Source organism: Triturus cristatus, chromosome 3_2, assembly GCF_964204655.1.
Source record: "Triturus cristatus chromosome 3_2, aTriCri1.1, whole genome shotgun sequence".
NCBI lineage: Eukaryota > Metazoa > Chordata > Amphibia > Caudata > Salamandridae > Triturus > Triturus cristatus.
The window spans coordinates 979,630,873-979,645,011 of NC_140584.1; the positions used below are offsets into that span (position 1 = coordinate 979,630,873).

Here is a 14,139-nt window from a genome sequence, read left to right on the forward strand (position 1 = left end):
TCAGAGTCAATGAGACTCACGGGCACTCCGGGGCACGATAACCAGACAACTCCTCACGAGGGTCTCAGGCTGCACACGACCATGAAGCGTCACTGAGACAGACTTGATCTTCTGGTGCCCACGATCACAGGGCACAACTTGCGCAGGTCTCAGGTGGTAGAAAGCACACACACTCCGCGTTGCTGAGACACACTTTATCTTCTGGTGCCCACGACCACAGGGCCCAACTTGCGCAGGTCTCAGGCTGTAGAAAGCACACGCACACAGCGTCGCTGCGACACACTTTATCTTCGGGTGCCCCCGATCACAGGGCCCAACTTGCGCAGGTCTCAGGCTGTAGAAAGCACACGCACACAGCGTCGCTGCGACACACTTTATCTTCGGGTGCCCCCGATCACAGGGCACCTCTAGCGAGGGTCTCAGGCTGCAAACAGCACATGCACATAGTGTCACTGAGACACACTTGCTCTTCTGGTGGGTATGATCACAGGCCAATCCACACAAAAGTCTCAGGCTGTACCAAGCACATGCACACTGCGTCGCTGAGACTTACTTGGCTTCCCGGTGCACACACTCATAAGACGATCCTCTCGAAGGACTCAGGCTGCACTAAACACACGCACACCGCGTCGCTGAGTCTCGGTTGGAACTCCAGGTGCCCAAGATCACAGGGCACAACATACAAAGGTCTCAGGCTAGACAGAGCACATGCACACGGCGTCTCTGAGAGTCTTCTCTGGAAACTTTTGTGTTCCTGTGTTTCCAAACAGGGAACCAGCTCACCTCAGGCCCTTGGGGATAGTTACTTCAGGACACAGCACACCGCAAAGTCCTTCAAGTAGGGGGACACAGCACATAGCAAAGTCCCTTTAGCCTTTCCTTGGTTGAAACAGCAAACTGCAGGCCAGCCCCAGATCACACAGCAAGAGCAGTCCTATCCATCAGTCTCTTCAGTTGTTTCTTCCTTGGCAAATGTCCTCTTGACCACGAAGTAGCTCCAGTCTTGTTCACACTTGATCAAGCCATTCTCCAAAGTTCAGGGGCTTCAGCTCGCATAGTTATACCCCTCAATGGCTTTGAAGTCTTTGTGCTTCAGGGGGGACTGACCCCTGCTCAAGCCAGTTCTGGGTGCCTCTCTGCCAGTGACACCTCTCTTCCTTTGATTAGTGGGGGTCTGGATTCTCAATCACTCAGCAGGAGATGGGACAATTGTTTTATAGCAGCAGCCCAGGCCTCTTCACCTCCCACAACCGGCTTTTCATTTCCACTCTTATCTCCAAGAGTGCACACGGGCAAGTTCCAACATTAATTGAAACCTTAGGCAAAGCAGCGTCTGTTTTTAGTGACACAATGAACCTCATATGCGATGTGAGCAAGTTCATCAATGCTCAATGCACTGCGGCCACCTTGTTGCAATGGAATTTAAGATGTTGCTCCTGGTTGAGGGCTTGAGGCTTCACTGTCACCCCCCAAATCCATGTTGCTGGAAGTTATTACCTGTAGGGTAGGTATAAGCAGAGCAACACCACCGTCCAAAGTGCTGGTTTGCAACTTCTATTGCATCTTTTCAGAGTATTTGAATGCAATAGAATGCCTGTGTTTAAGTACTATAGGAGAATGGGCCAGAAACAAAGGACAGTTTGGAGCATCAATATCAGGTTCAGCCTGGCACATGGGACATGAAGATTAAAACCAGCACATGTTGATGGAGTTTACCTTTTGATGTGGAAGGGGTGTTGCCTGGCACTAAAAGGAACCATAGAAGAAAATGCAATGTTGTTTCCCTGGTCAAAAGAGGGACACTATTGTTCCTTAGTAGCAGTGTAGATCAGCCACTCATGAATTTCAGGAGGGGCAATCATGCTTATTGAGAAACTTGCTAAACCCCTATGGTGATGACTTCACATCATCAAGTCAGATGTTCGTTCCTGGGAAGAAATTTATTTTCCTGCCAGAAACCGCGGTAGGGTCTTGTATTCCTAAGTATATGGTGGCAATATATAGGTTAAAACATTTGTAACCGCAGACCAGCTTTAATTCTCTCCTTGTCCCACAACAGGAAAATGATAAACAACATCCCCTTATCTAGCTGAGACCGTGAACTACTATCAGCTTTTTGGTCAGCTTCTGCGTCTCCTCTAGCCTGGATAGATACTTTACTGCATTCACTGCAACAGGGATCTGGTCCTACCCTCAATCTGGTTGAACTGAAAGTAATGATATTGATCTCAAAAAGGCTTTGACAAAGCTGTAAAAATCCTGTTCAATTCCTCTGACTCCGCCTAATAAGAAATGCTGTTACTCGAGCGGACAAGAGGTTCAACAGCCTTTCTAGCACTTTATTTGATTTGATACTTCTCCTGAAATTACCCACTGACCAACAGTTAGTGCAATGCATGACCGTTGTATCAAGTAAAGGAACACAATTTTGGATAAGGGGCCTTAGTTTTCTCCTGTATGGGAAGAGTGTGCCTCCTGTCCCCGTAGGACATGGTCACCAATCCTTCTAACTGCATTGCATTTACTAAAGAGGTCTGAGTATGGTGTTTTCAGTATATCCGTCTTCCACTTCCTCATTCATGTGCTTTGTCTGACCACAAGGGTCATGCACAAATCTATTGCTAACATTAGGAGACTACTGAATGACATGTTTGAAAGAAACTTTTTTGGGAGCTTCTTTTCTAGAAGGACAACACAGCTTTCATCTTGCTGGATGTTCAATGCAAAGCTTTTAGAAGTCCTTAACTAAAGCACTAGAGGCATTAGTTGGGGGTACTGTCGGGAAGCATCACACAAGGGACTTCGGTTTGGAACCAGGACGTGATAGGCAGAGCAAGGAAATACATGCACTCGCGGAAAATGGAAAGAACCAGAAAACAATAGTTTCCTGATGTGGAGCGTTGGACAGGTAGAAGTCATACAATCAAAGGATGATATGAAGCTATGCTCCAGGAGCTGTATATAGACAAGAAGACAAAAGAAGCATCAAAATACAAACAAAAACATTTAACAAGAAGCAAGTAAGTGACAATGACAACAACCCCAAGCAATTGTAAGCAACGGGCTGACTCAAAGCCCACTGTAAGTGTTGGTACTGTTCACAATAGGTCTTTGACAACAGACTGCTAAAAGCTGCTTGTAAACAAGACACAAGAAGGAAAATGGAAGCAGGCAAAAGTTGATATAGGAATAAAATATAGTCCCATTTTTTTACAGAAGAGAATGAAATGTGTATTTGGATAAAAACAGGGTGACAAAGGTTTTTATGAATTGTAGGGAAACTTCTCTTCCATGAAGCTAACAAACTGTCTCGACTTTAGCCAAGACGAAGTTAAACCTAAAGGCCCATGGATGTGACATCCTACAACAAGAAATGCTGAAAGTGTAGTTGGAACACCCGTCTGCACAGGTAAGATTTGTGGGAAGTGGAGGGATGGTAGACCGTGTGGGGTTGGTAGGTGCCCTCCAGGCAGGGGCCATCTTTGGTGGTGGCATGGTCTGGGGTCAGGGTAGAGATGGAGGAAGTATGAACCCTATGGGTGCAGGTGGCAGGACACAAGTCTTTTTCTGTGAGCGAGTCCTGGAAAAGGGCAGTAGACTCCCTGCGTAGCCCACTATCATGAGAATGGTTTGCTGTGTTCTTTTTAACTTTTGTGCATTTTACACTAAGCTTGCAAAGTACTAAAAATCGAAGTTGTGAATTGCCTGGCTTTACAACTTCACAGACTACTATAGAAAAAGAGGTGCCACATTTCTACCATTTAACTGCTTTTCAGTGTTGCTTTTGAAATACATATGGGCACTTGGAAGAGTATTTCAATCGTGGCCTTTGAGCTGTCTCAATGGTTTCCCAAAACACTCATACATATTACATACACAGAAGGGCTTTTAATCAATGGGTGTTATCCTTAAGCTGTTTCATTGTTATTCACGTTTTGCTTCCCCCACCCCAGCATGGGGCAATGAGTTAGCCCACTATTCCCATTGACTCACTTCACGAGCAGTGAGCATTGTTCACATCCACCTAGGAATGGTTTCTTTCTCTTCAGTGGCAAATCCTGTTCAAATTGTATTTTAATATATCTTATTTGTATTAACTTGTAATACTGGGTGTTTATTTTGTCTGCACTTTAGGTGCTTGATTAGATTGTGATTTATTTTCCATTTAAAAAAAAAAAAAATGGTATTATAAAGTGTTTTCATGAATTGTACTGTTGCAGCTGTCTGCAATTTGAATACGTGGTAATGTGTGATTGTTTTTTGTATCTTGTTCACAATTAATAAAATACAATTTAAGGTGCAACTGAAAGGGTTGCTATTTAAAAATCATAACGAACAAAACAACAATCAATGAATGTTTTTTCATTTTAAAATTAGTACTGCAAGCAAATGGAAGGCACATCTAGGTGACTATGTTTTCTTTTTTTGATATCTATTTTTGTGGCATAAAGTTGCACAAAAGGTATTTTAAAAAATGACCAGCTTGCCGATCCCGGACTATTGGCTTTGCCAATGCTTGTATTTGTGGCCCTGATTACAAGTGATCTGTGTTTCCCAACACCTGTGTAAACCCCAATTCTTCAGAGGTCAGAATTATGAGTTGGTGGTGTCTACTGTGGAGCAGTGCATTTCTGGCTCTACCCTTTCTTTGTCACAATTATGAAATTGTATATTCATACATTACATTATATTCACTGTGCCTTTTGATTCCTTAATGTGTGTGACGCATTTAACTGTACTAATAAAATGTAATCAATGTAGAGATTAGCGATTTATGCACAAGTGTACTCAAGTTTGGTTAGACATATAATCATGTCTTCTGTTATTCAAGTTTTCCATTTATTCTCAAAGCTATCAGTTCATAAGTATAATCATGTATTCAAAATTATGCAGACTGTTGAATTAACTTAGCCTGACTGTAAGCCTCAATTGAAATGTGCCTGGCTTTGCCAGTATGTTCTTTCTTACTTTTGCAGCTGTGTAATCATATTTCTTGTCAAATAGAGAAAGGCTTCTTGTTTTTATTAAACTTGGCAGTGAAAGTGGAAACAAAACCAACAGGTCAGAAGAGGTCTTCTATTCGTCGTGTACTAGGATGGTGAGATGTACAAGGTTGCGGTTTACAGTCCTGTTAGATCTGGGGGTCTCTAGGTGGCAGGGTAGGTACCACTGTCCAAGTAGGGACCCTTGCTTCTAGTCAGGGAAAGGGGGATACACTGTTAAAATAACCCCTGCTCACCCTCTAGGTAGCTTGGCCTGAGCAGTCTAGGCTATCAAAGGCAATGTGTAAAGTATTTGTACCAACACTCACAGTAACACAGTGAAAACACCACAGATTTACTCCACACCAGTTTTAGAAAAATAATGTATCTTTACTAAAAACTTCACAAGACCAAATATTACAGACAAACCAACATATAATTCAAAAAGGTTACTTTAAGGATAGTTCAAGAGTTTGCAGAAAGTACTCCAGGATGTCAACGTCAGTGTCCTGCACAATGCGACTCTCAATGCACAAAATGCGACACTTTCGTGCCCAACAGTACCTGTAGTTGCGATAAGGTTCCCAAAAGCTATAACAAGGAAGATGGCAAAGGCGATGCGATGCTCCTGAGATCCTGGGGAGGCTTTGCAGCAGCCCTGCTTCACGCAGCAGAGGTGGATGCGCCGGCTCCGATCTGTAGGGGGAGGATGCGATACCTTTGGCTTTCGTTGCGTAGGTTTCTTAGGGGGAAGCTTCACGCACAGGTTCGATGCGACACTCTTCGATGTGGTGCGATGCGTGGCGCAGCGTTGCCTTCCGGCGCCGCAACTCTCGATGCGCCATGGAACGGGACTCTGCGTCGACGCACGCAGCGATTGGAGACTTTTCACGCACCGGCAGTGGTGCGGCCCGCAAACTGGTTCTGCGACAACCCTCGCAATGGCAGGAAGCTTCACGCTTCGGGACGATGCTCGACGCACTCGGCGATGTGGAGACCCTGCGGGTTGCGATGGTGCCGCGATGAAATTTTCCACGCACTCTCGTCTTGCGACACGCAATCGGATGATGCGTTGGGTACCAGTCACTCTTGTTCACGCTTCTGATTCCCAGCTCCCTCAACACAGCAAAACGACCTTCTGAAGCCCCAAGACTGGGCAAGCACTCCAAGGCAGGTCAGAACTCTCTCAGCAGAGTTCCAGGGGAGCTGGTGGTGAAGTCCTTTTGTTCCTGGGACTTCTTAACAGGGAGCCAGCTCTTCTCAGGCCCTTGGAGATCAGAATCAAAAGAAGGGGACACAGCAAAGTCCTTCCCCTCTCCTTGGCAGCAAAGCAAAACAGCAAGCAGGCAGTCTTCTCCTCTTCAGTTTCTTCCAGCTTTCTCCTTGGCAGAGGTTTCTTCTTAGTTCCAAAGTGATCTAAAGTTTTAGGTGTTTGGGGTCCTCTTCTTATACCCCTCCAAGTCTTTGTCTCTTGTGTTGCAGTGGGGGGATTCCCCTGCTCAAACCGGTTCCTGGGTGTGCTCTGCTCTGGAGCACCTGGTTCCTTTCAGAGTGAGGGGCAGGGTCGTTAGACGCTCAGCAGGAGGTGGAGCCTTCTTTGTGCCAGCAGAGGCAGAGTCCTCAGCCTGGCCAGCAGGGGGTGGAGCCAGCTTTGTGTTTGGCAGGGACAGCCCTATTCAGACCCAGGGACTACTCCTCCCACCCATCTAAAGCAGATCTCCCTATTCACCCTGCTGCTGACTCATCCAGGCTCCTGGAGCCACCTAGCACATCACCTGACACCAGTCAGCCAACCAGCACACAGGCACACAGGAAGGTTAAACAGGAGAATAGCTACTTTCTAAAAAGTGCTATTCTCACACAGTGAATTTAAAAACCATCTTGCTAAAAAGATGTATGATTAAATTCTGAACACAGAGATACCAAACTTGGATTTTCTATCTTGCCCTTATGGGAAGATAGGCATGTAAACAGCCTTCCCCATTCTATCCTATGGGCAAGATAGCCTCTCAGCAGTGAAAAACGAAAATGGCTGTAATTCACTACCAGGGCATGTTACACACCTCAGTACATGCCCTACCTTTCAGATACACTGCACCCAGCCCAGGGGGGTACCTAGGGCCACCATAGGGATGCCTGACATGTACAGAAAGGGAAGGATAAGGCCTGGTCAGTGGGTGCACTGGCCAGGTCGACATGGCAGTCCTGGACTGCACATAGGCACTGCAAGCAGGCCTAAGACATCATTTTAGCGCTACTCCTGTGGGTGGCACAATCAGTGCTGCAGCCCACTAGTAGCATTTGAATCACCAGCCCTGGCACACGCAGTGCACTTTACTAGGGGCTAACAGGTGAAACAAATATCCCAATCATGGATAACCAATCAATACAACAATTTACCAAGGGAGCACTTGCACTTTGACACTGATCAGCAGTGGCAAAGTGCCCAAAGCATCTAAACCAGCAAAATCGAAATCCAGCATAGCATCAAAAATACAGGAGGTAGTGGCAAAAAGTCAGGGGTAACCACGCCAAAGATGCCAGGTCTAACACGTGTCCCCTCCAGCTGAAAGTGGGGAGAACTACCCACCCTCTTGGGAGTTCTCATCGCTAAGGCGGAAAAACCTGGACAGACCATCAGCGTTGGCGTGTTCTGTACCGGGGCGGTGTTCCACCGTAAAGTCCATCCCCTGTAGGGAAATGGACCACCTCAACAGCTTAGGATTCTCACCCCTCATCTGCATCAACCATCTGAGGGGCCTGTGGTCCGTCTGAACCCGGAAGTGAGTCCCAAACAAGTAGGGTCTCAGCTTCTTCAGCGCCCAGACCACAGAAAAAGCTTCCCTTTCAATCGCACTCCACCTCTGTTCCCTGGGAAGTAGCCTCCTACTAATGAAAGCTACCGGTTGGTCCAAGTCCTCATCATTTAGTTGTGAGAGCACCGCTCCCACTCCATGCTCAGAAGCGTCTGTCTGCACTATGAACTCCTTGGAGAAGTCAGGCGCCTTGAGTACAGGTGCTGTACACATGGCCTCCTTCAGGGCATCAAAAGCTTCTTGGCAGGCACTGGTCCAAATCACTTTCTTCGGTAACTTCTTGGAAGTTAGTTCTGTCAAGGGAGCCACAATGGTGCCATACCCCTTGACAAAACGGCGATAGTACCCGGTGAGTCCTAAGAAGTCTCTCACCGCTGTCTGGGTTTTGGGGGGTTCCCAAGCCCGGATGGTATCTATCTTGGCTTGTAGGGGCGCCACCTGGCCGCTTCCTACCTGGTGTCCCAAATACACCACCGAACCCTGCCCTATCTGGCACTTACTGGCCTTGATAGTGAGGCCTGCACTATGCAGAGCCTTCAACACTGCGCAGAGGTGTTGCAAGTGTTCTTCCCAAGTGGAGCTGAACACAGCGATGTCATCCAGATATGCGGCGCTGAATTGCTCCAGCCCGGACAGTACCTGGTTGACCAGTCTCTGGAATGTGGCAGGGGCGTTCTTCAACCCAAAGGGCATGACACGGAACTGGAAGTGCCCCTCTGGCGTTGAAAACGCAGACCTCTCCTTGGCCCCATCAGTTAAGGCAATCTGCCAGTACCCAGAAGTTAAGTCAAACGTACTGAGGTAGTTGGCAGCTCCCAACCGATCCACGAGCTCATCAGCTCTGGGGATGGGGTGTGCGTCAGTCTTCGTGACAGCATTGAGCCCACGGTAGTCCACACAAAACCTAAGTTCTGGAGTGGCACCTGGCGCAGCAGCTTTCGGTACAAGTACCACTGGGCTAGCCCAGGGGCTGCTGGAGGGCTCAATCACCCCTAGCTCCAACATCTTAGAAACCTCCTTCTTGATGCTGGCCCTGACCTTGTCAGCCACCCGGTAAAACTTCTGTTTCACAGGCATGCTATCTCCCGTGTCCACGTCATGGACACACCAGTTGGTGATACCGGGGGTCAGGGAGAACAGAGATGCAAACTGACCCAACACATGGCGACAGTCCCTCTGCTGTTCTGGGGTCAGGGTGGGCGAGAGGACCACTCCATCCACTGACCCATCTTGCTCCTTAGCTGCCAGGAGGTCAGGAAGAGGATCGCTATCCTCCTCCATCCCTGCATCTGTAGCCAGTAGCATTGTTATTTCAGACCTCTCAAAATGGGGTTTGAGGCGGTTCACGTGTAGGACCCTCATGGGGTTCCTGGGAGATCGCAAGTTGACCAGGTAGGTCACCTCACTCTTGCGCTCCACCACCTCATATGGCCCAGTCCACTTGTCCTGGAGCGCGCAAGGCTCCACTGGCGCCATCACCCACACCATCTGCCCAGGTTGAAATTCCATCAGAGTGGTATGCTGGTCATACCACCTCTTCATCTCATCCTGGCTGGCTTCCAGGTTCGCCTGAGCGAGGGCCCGGAAGCGCTGTGTCTGGTTGCGGATGGCCAGCACATAGCTGAACACATCCTGAGGGGTTTTCCCCGGGGATTTCTCCCAACCCTCCTTCACCAGACTGAGAGGTCCTCTAACAGGGTGCCCGTACAAAAGCTCAAAGGGACTGAACCCTAGAGACTTTTGTGGTACCTCCCTGTAGGCAAATAATAGGCATGGCAAAAAGACGTCCCACTTCCGTCTCATGGGCTCTGTCAGCCCCATGATCATGCCTTTCAGGGTCCGGTTGAACCTTTCAACCAACCCGTTTCCTTGAGGGTGGTAAGGAGTGGTGAACTTATAAGTTACCCCACACTCCTCCCACAGAGACTTCATATACCTGGAGATGAAGTTGGTACCCCGGTCAGATACCACCTCCTTGGGGAAACCCACACGGGAAAAGATCCCCATCAACGCACGGCCCACCACCGGGGCTGTGGTTGTCCTGAGAGGGATAGCCTCCGGGTACCGGGTGGCATGATCCACCAGGACCAGGATGAACCTGTTGCCTAAGGTGGTCCTGGGGTCCAGTGGCCCCACAATATCTATTCCCACCCGCTCGAAAGGGGTGCTCACTACCGGAAAAGGCTGGAGAGGGCCTTTGCATTTTCCTCCAGCCTTGCCACTTGCCTGGCAAGTCTGGCATGATTTACAAAAGGAAGCGACGTCCGTCTTCATCCCGGGCCAGTAAAAGTGGGTGGCAAGCCTTTGTCGGGTCTTGTCCTGCCCGAGATGTCCTGCAAGCGGCACGTCGTGAGCCAGACCCAGTAGGAAGTCTCTGAACCCTGCGGGTACCACTAGGGTACGTGATCCACTCGGCTCAGCAAACCTAGGCTCACTGTACAACAAGTCATTCTCCCAGTAGAGAAAAAAGTTCTTCGGATCAGCACCTGCTGCCTGGTCTGCAGCCTGGTGCCGCAGACCTTCAAGAGTAGGGCATGTCTTCTGCGCACGGCAGAACTCCTCTCTGGAGGGACCACCCTCTTGCTGCCAATGGGTCAGCTCAGGTATGTCTCCCAGCTCAGCGACCTGTTCCCCTGTAGGCTCCAGGGCATCCCCCGTAGGTTCTGCTCCTTCCTGGACCGTGGGAACAGCGGGGGTGGACGCACCACGCCCCTTGCCCTTCCTCTTTCTGGCAGGGACCTGGGCCACTGTTTCAGGCTCCAGGTCTGCTTCACAGCCCTGTCTGGCTGCCATGGACCGGGTGGTCACACAGACCCACTCAGGCAAACCCAACATCTCCAACTGAGCCTGGCGTTCCACCTCCTTCCACGGGGAACTCTCCAGGTCATTACCTAGCAGACAGTCAACTGGCATGGATGGACTCACAACAACTTTGAGAGGACCTGAGACCCCCCCCCACTCAAAGGGAACATGTGCTACCTTGCAAAGGCGCACAGAGTTGTCAGCTGACACTACTGGGTGAAGTACGTCTGGAATGATCAGCTCCTCAGGGACCCACTGACACCTGACCGTAGTCACACTGGCTCCAGTGTCCCTGAGAGCCTCCACCCTCCTCCCATTGATGGTCACCCACTGCCTGTACTTCTTAGTGTTATCAGGGACAGGGGTTTCCTGGACCATCTCTGTGTCTCCTAAAGAGACAAGGGACATAACTGCTAAACCCTCCAAATCACTAGAAATTAAATCCCCCCCAAAAGCTACACTAGCTATACCCGGTGTTGGAGCACCAGTGGGTGCCTGGGATTTCTGGGGACACACAGGAGACTTGTGACCCAATTCCTGACAGTGATAACACTTAATGGGACCCTTGTTATCCGACCTGCCCTTAGGGGGCCAGGTTGGTTTGGGTTTGGACTTGGGGGGCTGGGACTGGTTACCCTGGGAACTATTTTGGGGCCCTTGTGAGAACTCCTTTTGGTTACCCTTGTCCCCCCCACTCTTCTGCTGGGGACCCTGCCCACCTTTGGCAATGGTACCCACAATTCCTCTGTGGACCCTGGTACTGGTCCAGCGGTCCGCCTCCTTAGCAAGCTCAATGGGGTCCATCAACTTGCTATCTAAAAGATGCTGGCGCAGCTCTGGAACACATAGACTACTCAAGTGCTCCCAACTAATTAAATGTAACAACCCCTTATAATCAGTTACCTTGCTGCCCTTCATCCAACCTTCCAGTGCCCGCGAGTACAGATTCACACACTCCATCCAAGTCTCAGACTCTTTCTTCTTGGAATTTCTAAACTGCAGTCTATACTGCTCTGGAGTAAGTCCATACCTGAGACATAGGGCCTCCTTCATATTGGGATAGGTCATGGCACCTGCTAATTCTAAGGGCTCTAGAGCACTCCTCCCAGAAGCCTCAAAATGTTTCCACAGGCCCGCCCCCCAATGCTGTTCAGGCACCCCATTCATCCTCAATGCAATTTCATACGATGTGAACCAGGCATAGATATCCTCACTCCTATTGTAATTCTGTACTAAATCTTTGGGGATATATACTTTACCCCCCTGCACTGGCTGTGCGCTGCCACCATTTGAACCGGACTCCACCTGCTTGGCCTTGATATCCAGTTCTCTCATGCTCACTTCATGAGCCAGAAGCAATTTCTTCTCCTCCAAGGCACGGGCATTCTTGCTCTCCTCCGCCGCCTTGTCTACTTCTGATTGCTTCATTTTCATTTTCATAATTTCCAATTCATGGTTTCTCACCCTTTGATTCTCCTCCAACTCCTCTGGAGTGAGCCCCCTACTGGAATGGGAGCTGCCAGCCCTTGAGACCGGTCTGCTCACAGGCAGATCTTGGGGAACAAAACCATCCTCTTCATTTGCATCACTTTCCTCTTGGGCCTCCCACCAGGCCTTCAGGACTCTTTGTAGCACATCTTTTCTAGCTCCGCTTTTAAAAGAGCAACCACGGTCTTTGCAGAATTGCTTGAGATCTTCAACTTTGTATGAATATAAATCCGCAATGGAAAACTCCAATTCTGCCTTCTCGCTTGTTGCCACCTGAGACATGATGCTCTTGAAGAGTTACTCAAAAATGGAATCAAAAAAAATATAGTATGTGGTTGTCTATTGGTCTGCACTTAAACTAGTGATGTACACCAATTACTGTGGGTCAAGTACAAATACAAGTTCAATCCTCACCGCTGACCACCAATGTTAGATCTGGGGGTCTCTAGGTGGCAGGGTAGGTACCACTGTCCAAGTAGGGACCCTTGCTTCTAGTCAGGGAAAGGGGGATACACTGTTAAAATAACCCCTGCTCACCCTCTAGGTAGCTTGGCCTGAGCAGTCTAGGCTATCAAAGGCAATGTGTAAAGTATTTGTACCAACACTCACAGTAACACAGTGAAAACACCACAGATTTACTCCACACCAGTTTTAGAAAAATAATGTATCTTTACTAAAAACTTCACAAGACCAAATATTACAGACAAACCAACATATAATTCAAAAAGGTTACTTTAAGGATAGTTCAAGAGTTTGCAGAAAGTACTCCAGGATGTCAACGTCAGTGTCCTGCACAATGCGACTCTCAATGCACAAAATGCGACACTTTCGTGCCCAACAGTACCTGTAGTTGCGATAAGGTTCCCAAAAGCTATAACAAGGAAGATGGCAAAGGCGATGCGATGCTCCTGAGATCCTGGGGAGGCTTTGCAGCAGCCCTGCTTCACGCAGCAGAGGTGGATGCGCCGGCTCCGATCTGTAGGGGGAGGATGCGATACCTTTGGCTTTCGTTGCGTAGGTTTCTTAGGGGGAAGCTTCACGCACAGGTTCGATGCGACACTCTTCGATGTGGTGCGATGCGTGGCGCAGCGTTGCCTTCCGGCGCCGCAACTCTCGATGCGCCACGGAACGGGACTCTGCGTCGACGCACGCAGCGATTGGAGACTTTTCACGCACCGGCAGTGGTGCGGCCCGCAAACTGGTTCTGCGACAACCCTCGCAATGGCAGGAAGCTTCACGCTTCGGGACGATGCTCGACGCACTCGGCGATGTGGAGACCCTGCGGGTTGCGATGGTGCCGCGATGAAATTTTCCACGCACTCTCGTCTTGCGACACGCAATCGGATGATGCGTTGGGTACCAGTCACTCTTGTTCACGCTTCTGATTCCCAGCTCCCTCAACACAGCAAAACGACCTTCTGAAGCCCCAAGACTGGGCAAGCACTCCAAGGCAGGTCAGAACTCTCTCAGCAGAGTTCCAGGGGAGCTGGTGGTGAAGTCCTTTTGTTCCTGGGACTTCTTAACAGGGAGCCAGCTCTTCTCAGGCCCTTGGAGATCAGAATCAAAAGAAGGGGACACAGCAAAGTCCTTCCCCTCTCCTTGGCAGCAAAGCAAAACAGCAAGCAGGCAGTCTTCTCCTCTTCAGTTTCTTCCAGCTTTCTCCTTGGCAGAGGTTTCTTCTTAGTTCCAAAGTGATCTAAAGTTTTAGGTGTTTGGGGTCCTCTTCTTATACCCCTCCAAGTCTTTGTCTCTTGTGTTGCAGTGGGGGGATTCCCCTGCTCAAACCGGTTCCTGGGTGTGCTCTGCTCTGGAGCACCTGGTTCCTTTCAGAGTGAGGGGCAGGGTCGTTAGACGCTCAGCAGGAGGTGGAGCCTTCTTTGTGCCAGCAGAGGCAGAGTCCTCAGCCTGGCCAGCAGGGGGTGGAGCCAGCTTTGTGTTTGGCAGGGACAGCCCTATTCAGACCCAGGGACTACTCCTCCCACCCATCTAAAGCAGATCTCCCTATTCACCCTGCTGCTGACTCATCCAGGCTCCTGGAGCCACCTAGCACA

The 14,139-nt window shown here is 49.3% G+C and overlaps 1 protein-coding gene across 3 annotated transcripts in view; it reads right to left on the reverse strand.

Moving 5' to 3' along the window:
* CAMKK1 (calcium/calmodulin dependent protein kinase kinase 1) overlaps positions 1 to 14,139 on the reverse strand; it is a 1,170,789-nt gene that overhangs the window by 300,374 nt on the left and 856,276 nt on the right. The window lies entirely within an intron of this gene.